A 17,101-nucleotide genomic window follows, 5' to 3' on the forward strand; every position below is an offset into this window, starting at 1 on the left:
TGGTTGAGGAAAGTTGCCAGGGCAACCATCCCAGCTTGCTCTTTCCTCTGCCTTTGTAAAATCTGTCAGAAGAGGAAGCAGTCGTTTTCCTGGGGTGCTGGGGTATAGCCCCACAGGACTGAAACTATGAAAGGCACAGCGCCAAGCAGAAAGACCTGGTTTCCATCCCATCATCTGCATCCCAGCTGCTCGCATTACTGGCTCCTTTAGAGACTGACATCTGGGCTTTGGCCAGTGCTCAGATTGCAAGAGTAAGGAGCTGTATCTCTAGTGAGATGGTCGGGGGTGATGTCATTGCACCAGCTTTCAAAGGGCTTTTCACCACTGTCATACTTTTTTTTTTCAGCCTTACTTAAGGAGATGTGTTCAAACGATGATGATGATATTGCTGTGTGCTTACTCTGTGCTAGGTGTTTCACTTTCGTTGTCTCTTTAATTAGCACAATGATCCGATGAAGTAGGTATTATTATCTCCACTTTTCATATGAGGAAACTGAAGGCGAGAAAGGCTATGTGACTTTCCAATGGCCACGGGTATCCTGAACCCAAACCCAGGGCTGGATGACTGCCAAGCCCATGATCTCGCTCAGGCACTTTTCTGCTTCTGCAAGGGAAGCGGTTTCAGGCAGAGACGGCTAAAAGCTGGCCTGAGTGATTAGCTCTTCTCAGAGTACAGAAGGACCAGAACTTCAGGCAGAGGATGCACAGCCAGTGAGTGACTCATCTCGGTTTGCTTGGAACTTTTTAGCACTGAAAGTCTTGCCTTCTGGGAACCCCATCAGTCCTGGGCACACTGAGATGACTGGTACCCTAGATGGAGTGCACACCGAGGACAGTGTGGACCAGGTACAGCGGATGGACCCTGGAGAATCACTTGCTCTGGGTGGTTGAAGGTAGTGGGCTCAAGTCAGAGGGCAGAATGAGATCTGCTGGCAAAGGCTCTTCTTTTTTTTCCTTGTTTTTTTTTTTGTTTTTTGTTGTTGTTTTTTTTTTTTTTTTGAGACAGAGTCTCACTCTGTTGCCCAGGCTGGAGTGCAGTGGCACGATCTCTGCTCACTGCAAGCTCCGCCTCCCGGGTTCACACCATTCTCCTGCCTCAGTCTCCCGAGTACCTGGGACTATAGGCGACCGCCACCACGCCCGGCTAATTTTTTGTATTTTTTTTGTAGTAGAGACGGGGTTTCACCGTGTTAGCCAGGATGTTCTCGATCTTCTGACCTCGTGATCTGCCCGCCGCAGCCTCCCAAAGTACTGGGATTACAGGCATGAGCCGTTGCTCCCGGCCAAGGCAAAGGCTCTTCTGAGCAGCTTGTCTGTGGGTCTGAAGGTCACCAGCTTGATCTACTCCTGTCTCCACTGGAAACAATGTACAAATCCTTCACCACGTTCATACCTGGCTACAAGCATGCCCTGTGCCCCTGACATTGCTATGCCTGGCCCTGGGGCTCTGGCCCCATCTGAATCTCATTTCCCCATAGACGGTAAATAAAGAGAATGATGGTTTTCTCAGCCTCTCGTACCACAAACAATCTCCACCCTCTGTCAGTCAAATCATAGAAGGGTCATGGCAGGGTTGAACATTCCAGGAACGTTGCCAGTGCTGGGGGCCCACACTGTCAGATGCAGGGTTCCGGGTCACTGGGGACCTAGAGAGACGGGACAAGGTGAGAAGACGAGGAAAAGGAGAAAGGCAAAATTCCCAGCCACACACACACAAAAAAAGTTCAATCAGATTTGTAAAGGGCACAATTTACAAATCCGTCACATATTTTACTAGGCTGGGATTTACGGATTAGCCTGTAATACTTAGGCGGCTTTTTGTAATAAAACCCTGAGCTGAGGCAGCCTTGGGGAAGTGAGGAGGAGGAAGGAGCCTTCTCTCTCTATCTTGCTTTCATTTTCCCAGCATTTTTTGATCTAGGCAGTCCCATTAATCTGTGCTTTATCTGCCTATGGAGAAGGATTGAGCTCTTTATTGGATTTTTGTCAAGAATAAATGATTTAGTTTGGGATATTGTGGAAACGATTTTTGTGGTATTACACCATCTAATAAATGAAACAGCAGGGATCAATTCCTTTCTTGCAATGTGTTCAACAGGCAGGGTGAAATATGCCCCACAATTATTTGGTATAGCACTCTATAGATATTTATAACCGAGTATGACTGCATGTATATAGGTCTGCCCAGGCATGGGCACCTGTCCCAGACGATGTGATCCATTAGCCCCAGAGCATGAGACTAGAGACCCAAGTGACAGGTCGGTCAGAAATGCAGACCAGGTTCACTCGAACAGTCAAGGCTGAGGGCTGGAGAGAAGGAATCAGGTTTGAGGGTGAGGGCTGTGGTTGGGAGATTGTATTTACCAAGGCCATTGGCTTGAGTGCTTTTCCTGGAGCTTTGGAAGCGAGAGAAACTAACAGGGTGGGACATCATTGCCACAGCAGACCTGGCAAATGCCTGGTGTGGAGGGACTCTATGCAGAGAACTGAGGTCCCATTCCCCACCCATCTTGGGTACCCCGGTCCATGTCCCACTGGCCTCTCTCCCTGGACATGGCTTCGAGGGAAAATGTCTGGAAGTTCTTGGAGATGGGACCTGGCTTTCTGCCCAGGTAAGCTCATAAGGTTTGTATCCCTGAAGACTCACAAATACTTATTGAGAGCCTATTATATGACAGTGCTTAGCACAGGCCTGGCCTGAAGTAAACTGGATATAGATATTTGTTCACAGATCGACAAACAGAAAGCCTTACAAGATGCCCTTCCCAGGCACAAACCCACACAGCCCTCACAAGCAGAAACAGGGAACAGTAAGGGTGAGGGACAGATGATCGCTGGGAAACGGCAGCCTTCCTCCGATCCCTAACTCCAGGGGTAAAAACAGAATGACCATGAAGGCAGGAGCGGGGACAGGTGGTCCTGGGCAGCATGGCTCTTGCCCTGCCCATGTAGATGCCTGTGTTGGAGATGGTTGCTTACCCAGGTATCACACGCTGGACATCAGCACCTCGGCTCAAATTGTCAAAAACAGTCCCTTCAGTCTATCAGCACCATCGGAGACAATAGCATGTCTGACATGACACCATTGTGAGCTTTGTACACCTCGATATTCATCAAATGATGGCCCGAAGAAATGGATGTCAGTATTAGCAAGATTCTTTCGCCCAGAGCTTCGTGGTGTGATCTCCTTGGCTGGTCTTGCCTCCAAGCTGCGTGCTCTGTAAATGTTTGTAGTGAGCGTGAGACACTACAGCTCTCTGTCTCTCTGCCTTAAGCCCACTCTATTTTTATACTATTTGGTATTATCTCTGCTGGCTGTTTTTTTCTCTGCCACAATCAGAATTCTTGGTGCTCGGTGCTGATGGGAGGGGTTTTAAGTGTCTTTGGCAGGAAGAATTTCTTCTGTGTGTAGTTTAATCTGAAGTTCATTCACATGCTGCTTGCAAAGAATGGCAGATGCTGTGAGAGTCCCTGTACAAGCGATGAAACAGGCATTGGCAATCCTTACCACATCCCTACATCGGCAGCTCAGAGGCTTGGCTGCTGGAGCAAGATGTGGCCCAAGGTGCACCAGTGGAAGCTAGGGTCCTCATGGTGCCATTTGCCCCAACTCCCAGGAGGGGGCAGTTAGGAGACGGTTTCCTCCCAACTTCCCAGGTGGCTTTAGGATGTCAACTTGGGTCTTGGCCTGGAGCCCTTAGGGTTCTTTCATGTTTCTCTTGACTTGCTAAGTGTGCTTTCCATCCGCTGGATATGGAATGCATCAAAACAATCATTGTTATTTCAACCATGGCCTCCTCTGAAAACACTTTTTCTTGGATATAACACCTCTGTCTCAAGACAGTTATTGCCATTCCAACGTGTTATGCTGCGATTTCATCCTCAGAGGGAGTTGCCACGCTCGGAAAGCAAACAGACTCTTCCCACATCTCGGCATAGAGCAACCCTGTCCTTCCAGTTTGTTCTTCGGGCCACACATCTATGAGCCAGGACAGATGCATCTCTTTCTCCCACACTCCACATTCCATCTATTGGGAAACCCTGCCGGCTCTACTTCAAACTGCCCAGAATCCCACATAATTCTTCCCCATTTCAACTGCTTTTCCCTGGCTCCAGCTGGGACTCCTGCCCCATCCTGACCCTGGCAGCCCACGCTCAGCACGGCAGCCAGGGTGAGCCACTCACAGCTCAAACCCTTTAGACCTCCTCCTTTTCCGAGAATAAGAATCGAGTCTGCATCATGGCCTCAGGGCCCCTCGCAATGTGGCCTGAGTGACCGCTCTGACCACGCCTCCCCCAGCTACCCACCCTGCCCACCCCACAGCAGTCACACTGGTTGCCTGGCCCTATGACCAAATAACCCAGGCACTCTCCTGCCTCAGGACCTTTGCACTGGCTGTTCCTTCTGCCTGGAAGTCTTGTCCCACAGAGACCTGCATGGCTGACTCCGTTACTGCGTTGAAATTCTTATTTCAAGGTATAAGGCAGCATTGTGCAGAGGATAAGAGCACAGATGGGAGCCCCAGAGCCTGGCCTCGAGGACCTTTGCTGACACTTACTGACCACCTGACACTGCAAATGGTATTTCACCTCTCCCTGCCTCTGTTTTCTTCTCTGTAAAATGGGGAAATAATCACATTAATTTGTACTGTTATAATGAGGAGTAAACAATTTAATATTTGTAAAGGACTTATAGCCAGAATGCATGTGAAATAAGTGACTACTAAAGGAATAAATCAAATGAGCTGACATCAGTCACCCTATTTAAACATGCTGGACAGGGCCAGGCGCATTGGTTCATGCCTGTAATCCCAGCACTTTGGGAGGCCAAGGTGGGTGGATCACTCGAGGTCAGGAGTTCGAGACCAGCCTGGCCAACATGGTGAAACCCTGTCTCTACTAAAAATATAAAAATGAGCTGGACTTGGTGGTGCATGCCTGTAGTCCCAGCTACTTGGGAGGTTGAGGCAGGAGACTTGCTTGAGCCCAGGAGGCAGAGGTTGCAGTGAGCTGGGATGGCACCACTGCACTCCAGCCTGGGTGATAGAGCGAGACTCTGTCTCAAAAGAAAAGAAAAGAAAAGAAAACCAAACATGCCTCTGGCTTCTCACCTCCATCCTACACTCCCAATCTTTCTCCTCTCCCGTGCTTTTGCTTGTATTCCATTGTATGTATCCCCTCTTACTACATAATTTACTCTTTTGCTTGCTATTTACTGTCTCCCCCAACCAGAATTGCTAGAATACAAGCTCTATGAGGGCAGAAATCTGTGTTTTGCTCACTGCGGTACCCAGGTGCTTACACAGTTCTTGGCCTATAAGAGTTGTTTAGCAACTTTATATCCCCTCACCTCCACATCAGAACTTTTTGCTTAAAAAGTGTGTGTTTTTAAGGAAAATATGTAGAAAGACTCCCATTATAGAAGCCAGGCATGGTGGAGGCACCATACTGAACACGAGAGAATTAAGTAAAATCTGCGTCTTGGGGTAGATTCTTCCAGAAGGTAACCTGAGATATGGTGTATTCGTTTTCTTTTTTTTTTCTTTTATTAATTTACTAAAAACTATATGAAAAAGAATGAGATGGGCTCTTGCTATTTTGCCCAGGCTGATCTTGAATTCCTGAGCTCAAATGATCCTCCCACCTCAGCCTCCCCAGGTGCTGGGATTACAGGCGTGAGCCATTGCGCCTGGCCAGATAAGGTGTCTTAGTTTTCTATTGCCACTGCAACACAATATGACTTAGTGGCTTAAAACATCACAAATGTATTGTCTTACAGTTCTGGAGGTCAGAAGTCTAAAGTGGGTGTTTCAAGGGGCTGAGCTCCATCAGATGTCAGCAGAGCTTTGTGCCTTTCTGGATTCCTCCAGGAAGAAGCCACTCCTTGCCTTTTCGAGTTTCCACTGGCTGCCTGCATTCCTTGGCTTATGGCCCCTTCCACCAGCAACCGCCTCACTCAGGTCTCTGCTTCCTTCATTGAGTCTCCTCTCTCACTCTGACCCTTGCCTTCCTCTTGTAAAAACCTTGGTGATTACATTAGACCCACCTGGATAATGATAGGACACTCTCCCTGGGTAATACAGGATACTCTCCCTGTTTTAAAGTCACATCTGCAAACCAAAACTTGTGTATTTAGAAAAAAAAAGTTAGGCCAGGCACAGTGGCTCATGGCTATAATCCCGAGACTTTGGGAGGTCAAAACAGGTGGATCACCTGAGGTCAGGAGTTCCAGACCAGGTTGGACAACATGGCAAAACCCTGTCTCTGCTAAAAATACAAAACTTATCCTGGCATGGTGGTGGGCACCTGTAATCCCAGCTACTTGGGAGGCTGAGGCAGGAGAATTGATTGAACCCAGGAGGTGGAGTTTGCAGTGAGCCGAGATCACACCACTGAACTCTAGCCTGGGGAACAGAGTGAGACTCCATCTCAAAAAAAGAAAAAAAAAGGAAAAAAAGTTAAACAATTCTTAGTATAAAAAGTAGCCTGATATCCCCAACATAAAAAATCTGAATAATGTGTATCTAGATAAATTGATCTTGTTTATGTTAAAATTCATATACACATACATATACACATACATATTTGTGTACATTTGTATACAAAATATACATTATACATACATTTCTGGAGACTATATACCAAATGATTAATAGGAGTCAATGGCGGGGTACAGCTTTCATGTCTACATAATTTGAATTTATTTTTCAGTATAATTAGCATTTATTTCTACATGGGGAATGTCTTATTTTTGTACTTCAAAAAGCTTTTAAAATGAAAAATTTAAACTAGATAGGGGCTGGGCATAGTGGCTCATACCTATAATCCCAGCACTTTGGGAGGCTGAGGCAAGGCAGATCACTTGAGCTCAGGAGCTCAAGGCCAGTTTGGGCAACGTGGCAAGACACTGTCTCTACAAAAATTACAAAAATTAACTAGGTGTGGTGGCATGCACCTGTGGTCCCAGCTACTGGGGAGGCTGAGGTGGGAGGACTGCTTGATCCTGGGAGGTCAAGGCTGCAGTGGGCTGAGATCATGCCACTGCACACCAGCCTGGGGGACGGAGTCTTGCTGACTCTGTCTCAAAAATACAATAAAAATAAACAGAGAGGATAAAGGCACATCATGGGAAACAGGGAGAATACAGACATATATAAAGAAAGCAATCTTTGGTATGTTTCTTTCCAGTCTTCCATCAACATATGACATGGGCTTGTGCTAAATATGTAATTTTAAACCCTAAATTTTTAAACTTAATTTTATATCACGAGCATTTTCCATGTCATTAACGATTCTTTGCCCATATATTTTTAATGGCTGTATAATGTTCCTTCACAGATATGTCATTATTTATTTACCCATCCATTCCGTCCACCATCAACTTTCCTCCCACCCTCCCTCCTCATCCCCCATTAATACCCTAACTACTTAGATGAGAAATGGTGGCTCTCACAGTCCCTGGTGAATGAATGTATGTCTGGAGCATTCTGGAGAATATCAAAGTCAGGAGTTCATTCATATAAAGAGGGCACAGACGAAAGCAAATCAATATCTCCATGACGCATCTTCCTTCAAGGAGCAGAAGCCCTTAGCATTGTGTTTCAGGGGGTAAGGTGACCTGCCCTGAGCTCTCTGCATCATCTCGCTTGGTTCTCCATGTCCCCTGGCTTTTTCCTGGCAGGTGCCCTGAACAAAACTACCTAAACTATAAGCTCATGAATAAATAAGTTTGGGATAAAAATAAGGCTGGGATACAAGCTTAGTAATCTTCCAAAAATAGACCTCCCTAGGACTTGCTGCCTGTCCTTTGTTTCTATTTTTTTATTTTTTGTTTTTGAGACAGCCTTGCTCTGTTCCCCAGGCTGGAGTGCAGTGGCACAATCTCAGCTCAGTGCAACCTCCACCTCCCAGGTTCAAGCAATTCTCCTGTCTCAGCCTCCTGAGTAGCTGGGATTACAGGTGCGTGCCACCACGCCTGGCTAATTTTTGTATATATATGTATTTTTTTAAAGCAGAGATGGGGTTTTGCCATGTTGGCCAGGCTAGTCTTGAACTCCTGACCTCAGGTGATGCTCCCACCTCGGCCTCCCAGAGTGCTGGGATTACAGGTGTGAGCCACCGCGCCTGGCTGCTGCCTGTCCTTTTGTGTGAAAAGGCACCATTTTGGCTATCAAAGACGGTTTGTGGGTTGGACAAGAAATGTAGGGGAGTCAATGGATAGGAAGAGAAAGTGGGAGCCTCATCATTTTAACGGGATTTCTAACCAAAATAACAACACCTCTCTTCAGCTGCCCTTGTGGACAAGGGAGGGAGGGGTCAGGAGGCTGAGGAGGAACAGCCAGGACAGCCTTCCTGCTGCATGGCGTCTTCCATCCACTTGGTGACTGTGACGACGTAGTTCTGGTTGCACAGGAAGCTCACTGACCTGTTCTGGTTTGGTATCAATACAATAACAGAGGTAACCTTAAAATAGTTTTTCCGCCTTTGGAATAAAATATTTTGCATTGAACAGAATCTAGGAGAAGAGGTTAATTGAAAGTTGACTCACAGTCTTAGATTTATAGAAAAGAGGGTCAGATGGAGTCCTTTTGCAGGAGTTATTTACCTCAAAGCTTTAACCTCTCTACCCTGTGGATTAAGCTGCTCAAGGCTGAGCCCTGCCCTGGCTCAGTCCTGGTACCCAGGAAACGTGACCCTTGGTCTTACCCACACAGAGTTATAATCTATGAGTATATCATGAAAAAGGAATTCAGTCCAATATTTTGGAGACTCCTACTTTGACATCCCCTCCTTCCCTGGGCAGGGAAGATGATCTTTTCAGCAACGGGATCCACTGGAGTTTTAGAATTTGATTGGGTTCAACTAAAAACAAAACAATGCCAGCCATTGTTCTGGGAACTATGTATTCAAAGATAAGTAAGACTCTGTGTGATCATAGGGGTCTCAGTCTAGAAGGAAAACAGATGTGAAAATAATCACAGTGGGGGTGTGAGCATTGGTGAAAGAACACCAATGTTCTTTCATTTGCTCATTCATTCGTTTGGCAAATGTCCATTGTCTACTGTGTGCCAGGCACCTTGCTAGTGTCGGGGAGATGCCATGTCCCATGACAGATACAGCCCTTGCCATCATGAAGCTTATGGTGAGCAAGATAGACATTGAGCAAATAACATAATACATCTTTGATTTGCATTTGTGACAGAGGTGTTGAAAGAAGTACAGGAAGCTATGAGAGTTTAATGTCAGATAACTTGTGAGCTTAGATAATTCCCCGAAGTCGGCTTCCCCACAACTGAGGGGGCTGTCCTCTCCTCAGCCTGATGTGTGCAACAGCCTCCTCCTCCACCAGATTCTGACCTTGGACCTCGCTGATTCCCCAGGTCCAGGCTGTCTGCCTCTGGAGTGCAGCTTGCTACACCTGCAGAGCAAGCCCAGGGCACCTCTATCTGATGCACGGCTGAAACGTCTGGGCTTGGCAGGATAGGAAGACACAGGGAACAGGGCTCCAGACTGGACACCGGTCCTCCATCCAGCTCTGTCACAAAGTGGCCATGTGTCTGGATTCCCCCTACACACCCTGTTCCCTCCAGTCCCCGGGCTCTCCCTACCCACCTCTGCTTGCCCCCACATCCTCTGCATATTATGAGGAAGCACCACCCACAGCCTCTGGAACCAGGAGGCTTGGCTTCAGATCCTACCAACTTGGGCACATCACTTTACCTGTGTGTGCCTCAGTTTCCTGCTCTATAAAATGGGCACAACACCAGCACCTAACACTCAGGGTAGTCGTGACGATTAAGTGTGTTAATGCAAGAGCACCTCACACGTGGGCCCGTGGTACATGCCATGTAAGTGCCAGCTGCTCTGATCACTACGTGTATCATCTTCCCACCAAATCGATGTGACTTTAAAGGAAGGGCACAGAGACTCATGCCGTATTACCTGTAACATTTAGCTTCCACACCCTTGGTTCTCAAACTTGAGCACGCAACAGCGTCACCTGGAGGGCTTGTTGGAGCACAGTTGGCTGGGCCCTTCCAGAGCTTCTGATTATGCAGGTCTGGGGCAGGGCCTGAGAATGTGCATTTCTAACAAGTTCCCAGATGCTGCTGCTGGTCCAGGGACCACACTTTGAGAACCACTGCACTAACTACTCAGATTTTATTGGTGTCCATCTAGAAATGAACACGTATTTGAGCGCCTACAATGTGCCCACCACTGTATTAGGAGCGTTCGCATATTTCATTTTATTTTCACCACAAAGCAGCAAAATGGGCCTCATTCCGCCCATTTTCCACCGAAGTTACCTATGCTCAGAGAAGCTATGTGACTCTCCTGAAGTCCTGTGACTTGAACTCTGACCTCTGGGTGTCAGTTTCAGTTGTCTACTTTTCCATTGCTTTTTGAACCCAGTTTTGGGATAGAAACAGTACCAGGGGAACCTGCAGAGGAGGAAGGAGCCCTTGGGAAAAGGTGTCTCCCAGGTGATCAGAAGTCTGCACGTGTCTGATGTTTACTGCGGAGATGCCAGAAATCCACTGAATTAGGAGGCCCAGAGAGGCTGCACCTTCAGCCACGGCTCCTGCCCAGTACGTGGCTCTCTAGGGCCACAAAGAGGACACCCAGAGCTCAGTCTGGGCAGCTCCCTATGGCTCGTGAGTGGCCCCCCATGGTTTGAGACCTTCATCCCAGCAGAATGAGCTGGGCTGTCTCTCTACCTCTTCTCGTTCCCCGCTCTTTCTCCCACAGCCTGGAAAACAGGTGCTGCCCATTAACGGGGGAACAGTGCCAATCAGGAGGAAACACTCGGCATTAAGCCCTTGATACACGCTACAATTTTGACAAATAAGACACAAAAGCAGGAGGTGCCAGGAGCCCCAGAGTTCAGGCCTAGCTGCTGGCATGAATGAAGGAGGGCAGGAGTGGAGGCTTTGGTTGAGAGGAGCTGGGCACGGGGAAGGGGAGCTGGGAGGGGGCCCACCAGGTGCCATTCCTCATAGCCTTTCATCTGCCTGGGAGCCTGGAGATAGACGCTGCATGAGCCAAGCCTGAGCCGGCAGAACTGTTGGCCTGGAGAGAGGATGCAGAGCTCTGGTGAACCCCAACCTTACCACCACTTCTTAACCTCACTGCAGGGTTCTGAGACTCTCCCCAGCCCACATGCTAAGAGCCTCTAGGATGCTGATTTGCATGTGATTTGCATGCTGGGTCTGAGGTTCCTGTTTCTCCTCCCTTCCCCTTTGTCTACAGTTCCTTTCTCAGCAGGTTGACAACTAACCTGGGAGAAAGGGGTGGCTTCCTCTCCTATGCTGGGGACTTGTGACCCCCCATGTACGGTACAGCGAGGCTGAGGGAGCAGAGGGAAGAGGTGGCAGGACCACAACTCTATAGGGTGACTCCTTCAGGGGGTTTCAATGTCTGTGAGGAAGGATACTCAGCTGTGCCCTGGGGATCTGGTTAAAATGCAGATTCCAACTCCTCAGGTCTGGAGTAAGACCCAGATCCAGCATTCTTAACAAGATCCCAAGTGATGCTGCCTCCCAGGCTACACTTGAGTAGCAAGGGTGTAGGGCCGTGGGTGTGTCAGAATCCCCTGGGGGGCTTCCATACCGACACTGGGTTCCACCCCAGATATTTCGATGCACTGGTCCAGCCTTGTGCATCAGGAGATTCTAACATGCGGCTTGGGCTGCACTGTGGGACACCTGTATCCGTGTGTAGAACAAAGTGATTGTAATGACGCTGACCCCCTGTGAGAAGAAGCGATGGAAAACTCATTAGAGGATAAACACTGGCTGTTCATTCAGCCGTTAGAAAACTAGACCACCAAAGGAGATGCCCTCACTCCTCGCACTCCACGCAAGCTGCAGGTCGTTTACCAGACAGCAGGAACAGGCCACTGGACTGTCAGTTCCAGGAGGAAGGGTCACAATGGCTTTGTTCACGGATACACCTAGTGCCCAGCATCTGCAGCATGGTAGGGGTGGGATGGGGGGATGATGGACAGGGGGACCCCAGGAATGGATGTTGGCCAGTGAGGGGGAGAGCACCCCATCCTCATCTCCAGCCTGCCGTATTTCCCATCAGGAGGGGATCTTTTCTGTGACGCCAGAAGGGATTTGGGAGGACTTTTTCCTTGTGAAAAACATTGTCACACCCTCGTTAATCAAGCTTTCTTCCTTGGCAGAGAGGATGGAGAGGAAGAGGAAACTTTCATTCCACAGAAGGGCATCTGCCAATTTCCCACTTGGGGAGGAGATTGAAATAGCTTTTTCAGATCCTCCAGTTAAGCTGACACATGTGGACCCTTCAATCCTCCACTGGGTTCCCTCCCAGGAGCAGTTATCTCGGCTCCAGCAGAACGGCTCTATCTCACCACAGCCTGCCAGCTGTCTCACTTCACAATAGAGAGAGACTCGGGCCCCAAATACAGTTCTGGTGCAAATAGCATCAGAGAAGCAGACCCTGGAGCACTGGGGAGGGGAGGGAAGGGGAGGGGAGGGCGACCAGGTCAGCTGGGCCACCCTTCACATGGTCAGCCAGTGCCTGGGAGCTGCGAGGTCTGGGGGGGACACGTGGAGCTGCAGGCCAGGGCTGAGAGCGATCTGAAGATGACACAGCTAAAAAAGCATCACTTTAAGGTGAGAAAGGTAAATGCCACTTCTGGGCCGGCACCGTTCCCCAGGCTGGGAATGAGATAATGAATTATTACCCAAGGAAATGAAACCGCTAATAAATTCAAAAGCAAAGCTAGGGGAGGTTAAACTCCATTTTTAAAAAAGAGCTGGTGATTTATAGAGTGCCCTCTCTCCTTGCCTCCTAGGGCACCAGCAGCTCCCCCTGTCCCTCCCCCTCTTCCCCACCTGCTGGCCCCTGACACTCTAGACATACAGATCCCTCGCCTCCCCGCCAGCTCTCCCCCAGCCTCTGGCTGTTCTTTATTCTCTATCCCCCTTGTAAGCCACTCCCACCCTCAATGGGAAATTAAAGGCTTGATTTGTGCTGAAATTTGGGCCAATTAATTTTGGGAGCTCAGTCCCCAAGGAATGGCTACAAGGAAATCTGTTTTTCTTAGGAGTCCACTTCGACCTTTGAGCCAACAAATTACAAGTAGAACCAGCCCCGAATGGCAATCAGGTTTTGGAGCCTGGCGCGGGCCAGGTGTGGCTCATGCAGTGAGTGACTAATTGACGGGGCCTTTGAGCGGGAACCTGGCCCTCTCCCCATTCGGGGAAGCTCGCTGGCTACAACATTTTCCTTCTCGAGGTGTCTGCTCTAATCTCTAGCAAGCTCCGTTCCTGCAACCCTGGCCCCCTTGGTCTTGGCTCCCCTCCTTCCCTGCCCGAAGCCATCAAGCCCCTGCTGTCCGACCTCATTGCCCGTTTCCGCGGCGACGGCCCTGTGATGTCACTGGTGGCGGCCTGTGAGCCTTCAGGTGGGTAGGATGAGAGCAGCAGGTGCCCAGGAGGAGGGGAGGAACAAAGATCTTGTTTTTGTGCCATCATCCCTGATACATAATGAAAACTCGGGGTGGGGGTGGGGTGGGAATGGAGTGGGAAGATCTGACTCTGCAGCCATCCCTCACTACACCTACTTGGACATCGCCGGGCTCAGCTAGAGAAGACAGAAACAGTTCCTCCAACCCCTTCCCCAGGCACCTATGCAGAGCCCACACTCCTGCCTGAACAGCTATGATTTTAAAAGCCATCGAGTCACGAAGGGAAGTGTGCCAGTGTGTGCCAGACTCAGTTTCCCCCATGTACCATTTTCCCCAGTCAGCCCTGCACCTTCCAAGAGGTGTGACCCAAGGGCACACCCTGGTCAGCTCAGGCCCCCACATTCCTGCAACAATCAGGCTCCAGGGCTCCCTCATCGCAGCATGGGTTCTGCAGGAAGCCCCAGTGCCAAGTGGCTTTCAGAACTGGCCTCAGCTAGCAACGTGGCTGCTATTTCAGTGACCGACAAAAGCAGCTCCCCCAGCCTCCCTTGGTGTTTGTGGTCCCTTTTGTTCCAGCCAGGCACCAAGAGGAAAATGCAGCATCCATTTGGAAACAAAGGCTCAGGCAGGCTCTCTCCAGTCTGAAAAGCCCACTTTCACTCGAGTTTCAGGTAATTTGCTGTGCAGCCTGAATTCGTTAGACAAATTAGGCTCCCTTGGACTTCAGGTGTCTCAATTACCTGGGTGATTTGCATGTTTATGAGTGAAGGGGACTGCACAGTCGCAGAAAGCAAATTTGAAATCCTGACTTTGGGGGCCCTGGAGCCCCTCCACTGCACCTTTACTCTCCCTACCAGAAAGGAGGAAGGACAGAGCAGCCCCCAGCAAGCGGATCAGGGGATGTCACATAACCACAGGGCAGTCGTCAGGGAGCACGACCCCCTCCCCAGGGCCACGCAGGCCTCACTTTCTCCTTCTGGATCTGCCAGTAAAACAAAGGTAACTGCCTAAGAAGAGCTTCCCAAGGTGGAAGAAGGAAGTGAGAAAATCTATATTATTGATCGTTCATACCTAAGGAAAGGAGGAAAGAGGATTCCCATAGCCCAGCTGGGAGGTGAAGAGTTAATCCTATAATCTAGTCTGCCAGGGAGCAAGGCAAGGACTGGAGCTATTTTCAACCCGAAGTGTGCACGCAGAATGCCTGATGCTTGGGGGGAGGAGCTGGAAAGCCTGAGACCATTTGAAAGCATTAATCGAGTGCCCAGGGTATATAGAGCCTAATCTCAGGCCATGCTGGAATTCCGAAGGCCAAGGGGGCTCTCTCCTATCTTCTGTTAGAGCATGGACCACCTTCCCCCACTTTCAATTTCTTCTCTGTGCCCACTCCCCCTCCCCAGGCCACAGCTCCTTCCTGGGCTCCGTGAAGTACCTACAGATGCCTGATGACCTTTTTAAGAGCTGGCCCAATTACTCAGCTGAAACAGCTTAAGCATTGCAAAGTCACACATGCAGACTCTGCTAGTTGTCTGAGTAAGAGCTCGAGAGCTGGGCCCTGGCTGTATATTGGACTCACCTGGAGAATGTTTTAAATAATTGGAGTCTGAGTCCCACCTCCAGAGAGTATGATTTAATTGGTATTGGATGCAGTAGCTTTTTTTAAAAGCTCCTCTGGTGATTTAAACATGCCACAAAGGCTGAGAGCCCCTGAGCTGGAGGATTTGGGATTTTTGAATTAGTGATGAGTCGTTGGGCTGAAACTGATCAAGTTTGATGGGATCAAGACAGGCTTAGATTCTATGCACCAGGTGGGCTGCTGTCTTGAAACAAAATAGTGATGCAAGGTTTTCATATGAGTGTGATTGTAACGGATCTACATGAGAATTGGTTTGAGTATAGATTTGCCTGGAGTAAAGTCTTCACTAAGCCGGCATTAGTTGAGGGGAGAGGTGGCAGGAAGAAGTAATCAATATTTCTTATCTGTTGTGTGCCAGGAACTGTACTTGGAAGACTATACTGATATTTCATTTATTCTTTCCAACCACATGGCAAATGAGCATTACTCCTATTTTACAGATGAGGAAACTGAGGCTCAAATTTTGCCTGAGATTATATAGCTATTGAGTATTGGGAGACAATTTTCTGAGGGCCCCTCACATTTCTGTGTGTCTTGCAAACAGAGACACTGACTGCCTTTGTCTGAACTATCCTTATAAGGATGCTTGCACGGTGAACAGCTTTGGAGAATACAGTATCTTCCTCTGGAGCAAAGGGTAGGCATGCTGACTGTCCATTATAAAAGATTCCGATTCCTTAAGCTCAGGATTCCTCTTTTGGAACACATTCCGCTGTGTGAGCAGGTATTGCCTAGAGCCCTCTTTGTGCTGCCTTATGGAAACCATGGCTTGGAGAATTGGCACAAAACAATAACACTCTAGCTGCTACTATTGTGTAATAAACTGTCCTTTGTCTCTGATCCGTGAGTCTCATGTCTTCTACCAGCATCCGTGAAACTGTGGCAGGCCAGGCTAACTTGTTAACTTGCAAATGGGGCAAGGTTTCAGACCCCACACAGTTCTTGACAATGTAATCTAAATCTGTTTTCCTCTAAAACCTGTGCATTTCAGAGATGAGTAAGCAAGAGGAGATATTAAAACACTCGCCATCAACGACCACTTTCCCTCTAGATATAAAATAACATAAATTAGTTCCCTTTATCCTTTTTTGAGATAAACAGATTCAATCTGTATCAAGAGTTAAAAGAAGTATAACATTTGAACACCATGAGGTGCCCTCTGGGTTCCTGGTTCCACGTGATTTTTAGTTCTGAGCTAGCTCCTGTTTCCCCTCAAGGACGTTTCACTGGACCCCATCAACTGGCTCTCGGCCTTGATAAGCAAATCCGGGTCTAGCCTTGCCTCAACACCCATACCCCACTCACTCTGTGGCTGTCAGAAGGCTATTACCCCTTTTACCTACTTATCTTTCAAATGGAAGAGAAATGATCTTTCTTCAGGTGCTAATGCTACCGACCTGCGTGACCCTTCATCTGTGACCATTCCTCTTTGAGATCAGAATTTTCAAAAGACTGATTATAATCACAGAGTTTCATTCTCAATATTTGCAAAAGGCCTTTCCTAACACAATTCTTTAAAACAAGCTAAGTTACTAGGTAAGTTAATTTCGAAAGGATGGCTTCCTTTCAGTGCTAATTAGCTTCTCTTCCGATGGATGAGAAGTTTACACGCAATGGTGATTTCTAGTAGCAGGTTCGCATAATTATCAGCTGTTAATTATTAAAAATTATTAAACATAGTGACTCTTTATGTGCCAGGAACTTTTAAAGGTGCTTTATAAAGTATCCTAAATCTACTGAACAACCATAAAAGTGAAGTATTTTCACTCGAAGAAGCTGAGATTTCAAGGTTAAATGTCTTGTATGCACAGCTAGTAAGGGGCAGAGCTGGAAGCCAAGGTCACGTCTGTCCAGCCCCAAAACCAGACCTTTCTGATAACCAACTGCCCCCCCTTTTTAAAACAGCTTTATTGAGATATAATACACATACTCTACAATTCACCCATTTAAAATGTACGATTCAATGGGTTTAGTACGTCCTCAGATATGTGCAACCATTGCCACAGTCAATTTTAGAACATTTTCCTCAC

General features: G+C 48.2%; 1 protein-coding gene across 1 annotated transcript in view; it reads right to left on the reverse strand.

Annotated features, from left to right (window-relative positions):
- Positions 1–1,147: 1,147 nt before the first annotated feature.
- The window catches only part of LOC144335915 (uncharacterized), a 213,586-nt gene continuing 197,632 nt past the window's right edge, over positions 1,148–17,101 (reverse strand). Inside the window, exon 4 of the transcript XR_013407179.1 lies at positions 1,148–1,646. The gene's annotated coding sequence lies outside the window, so the exon portion shown is untranslated. The remainder of the gene's footprint in view (positions 1,647–17,101) is intronic.

The sequence above is a fragment of the Macaca mulatta genome, chromosome 16 (genome assembly GCF_049350105.2).
Source record: "Macaca mulatta isolate MMU2019108-1 chromosome 16, T2T-MMU8v2.0, whole genome shotgun sequence".
NCBI lineage: Eukaryota > Metazoa > Chordata > Mammalia > Primates > Cercopithecidae > Macaca > Macaca mulatta.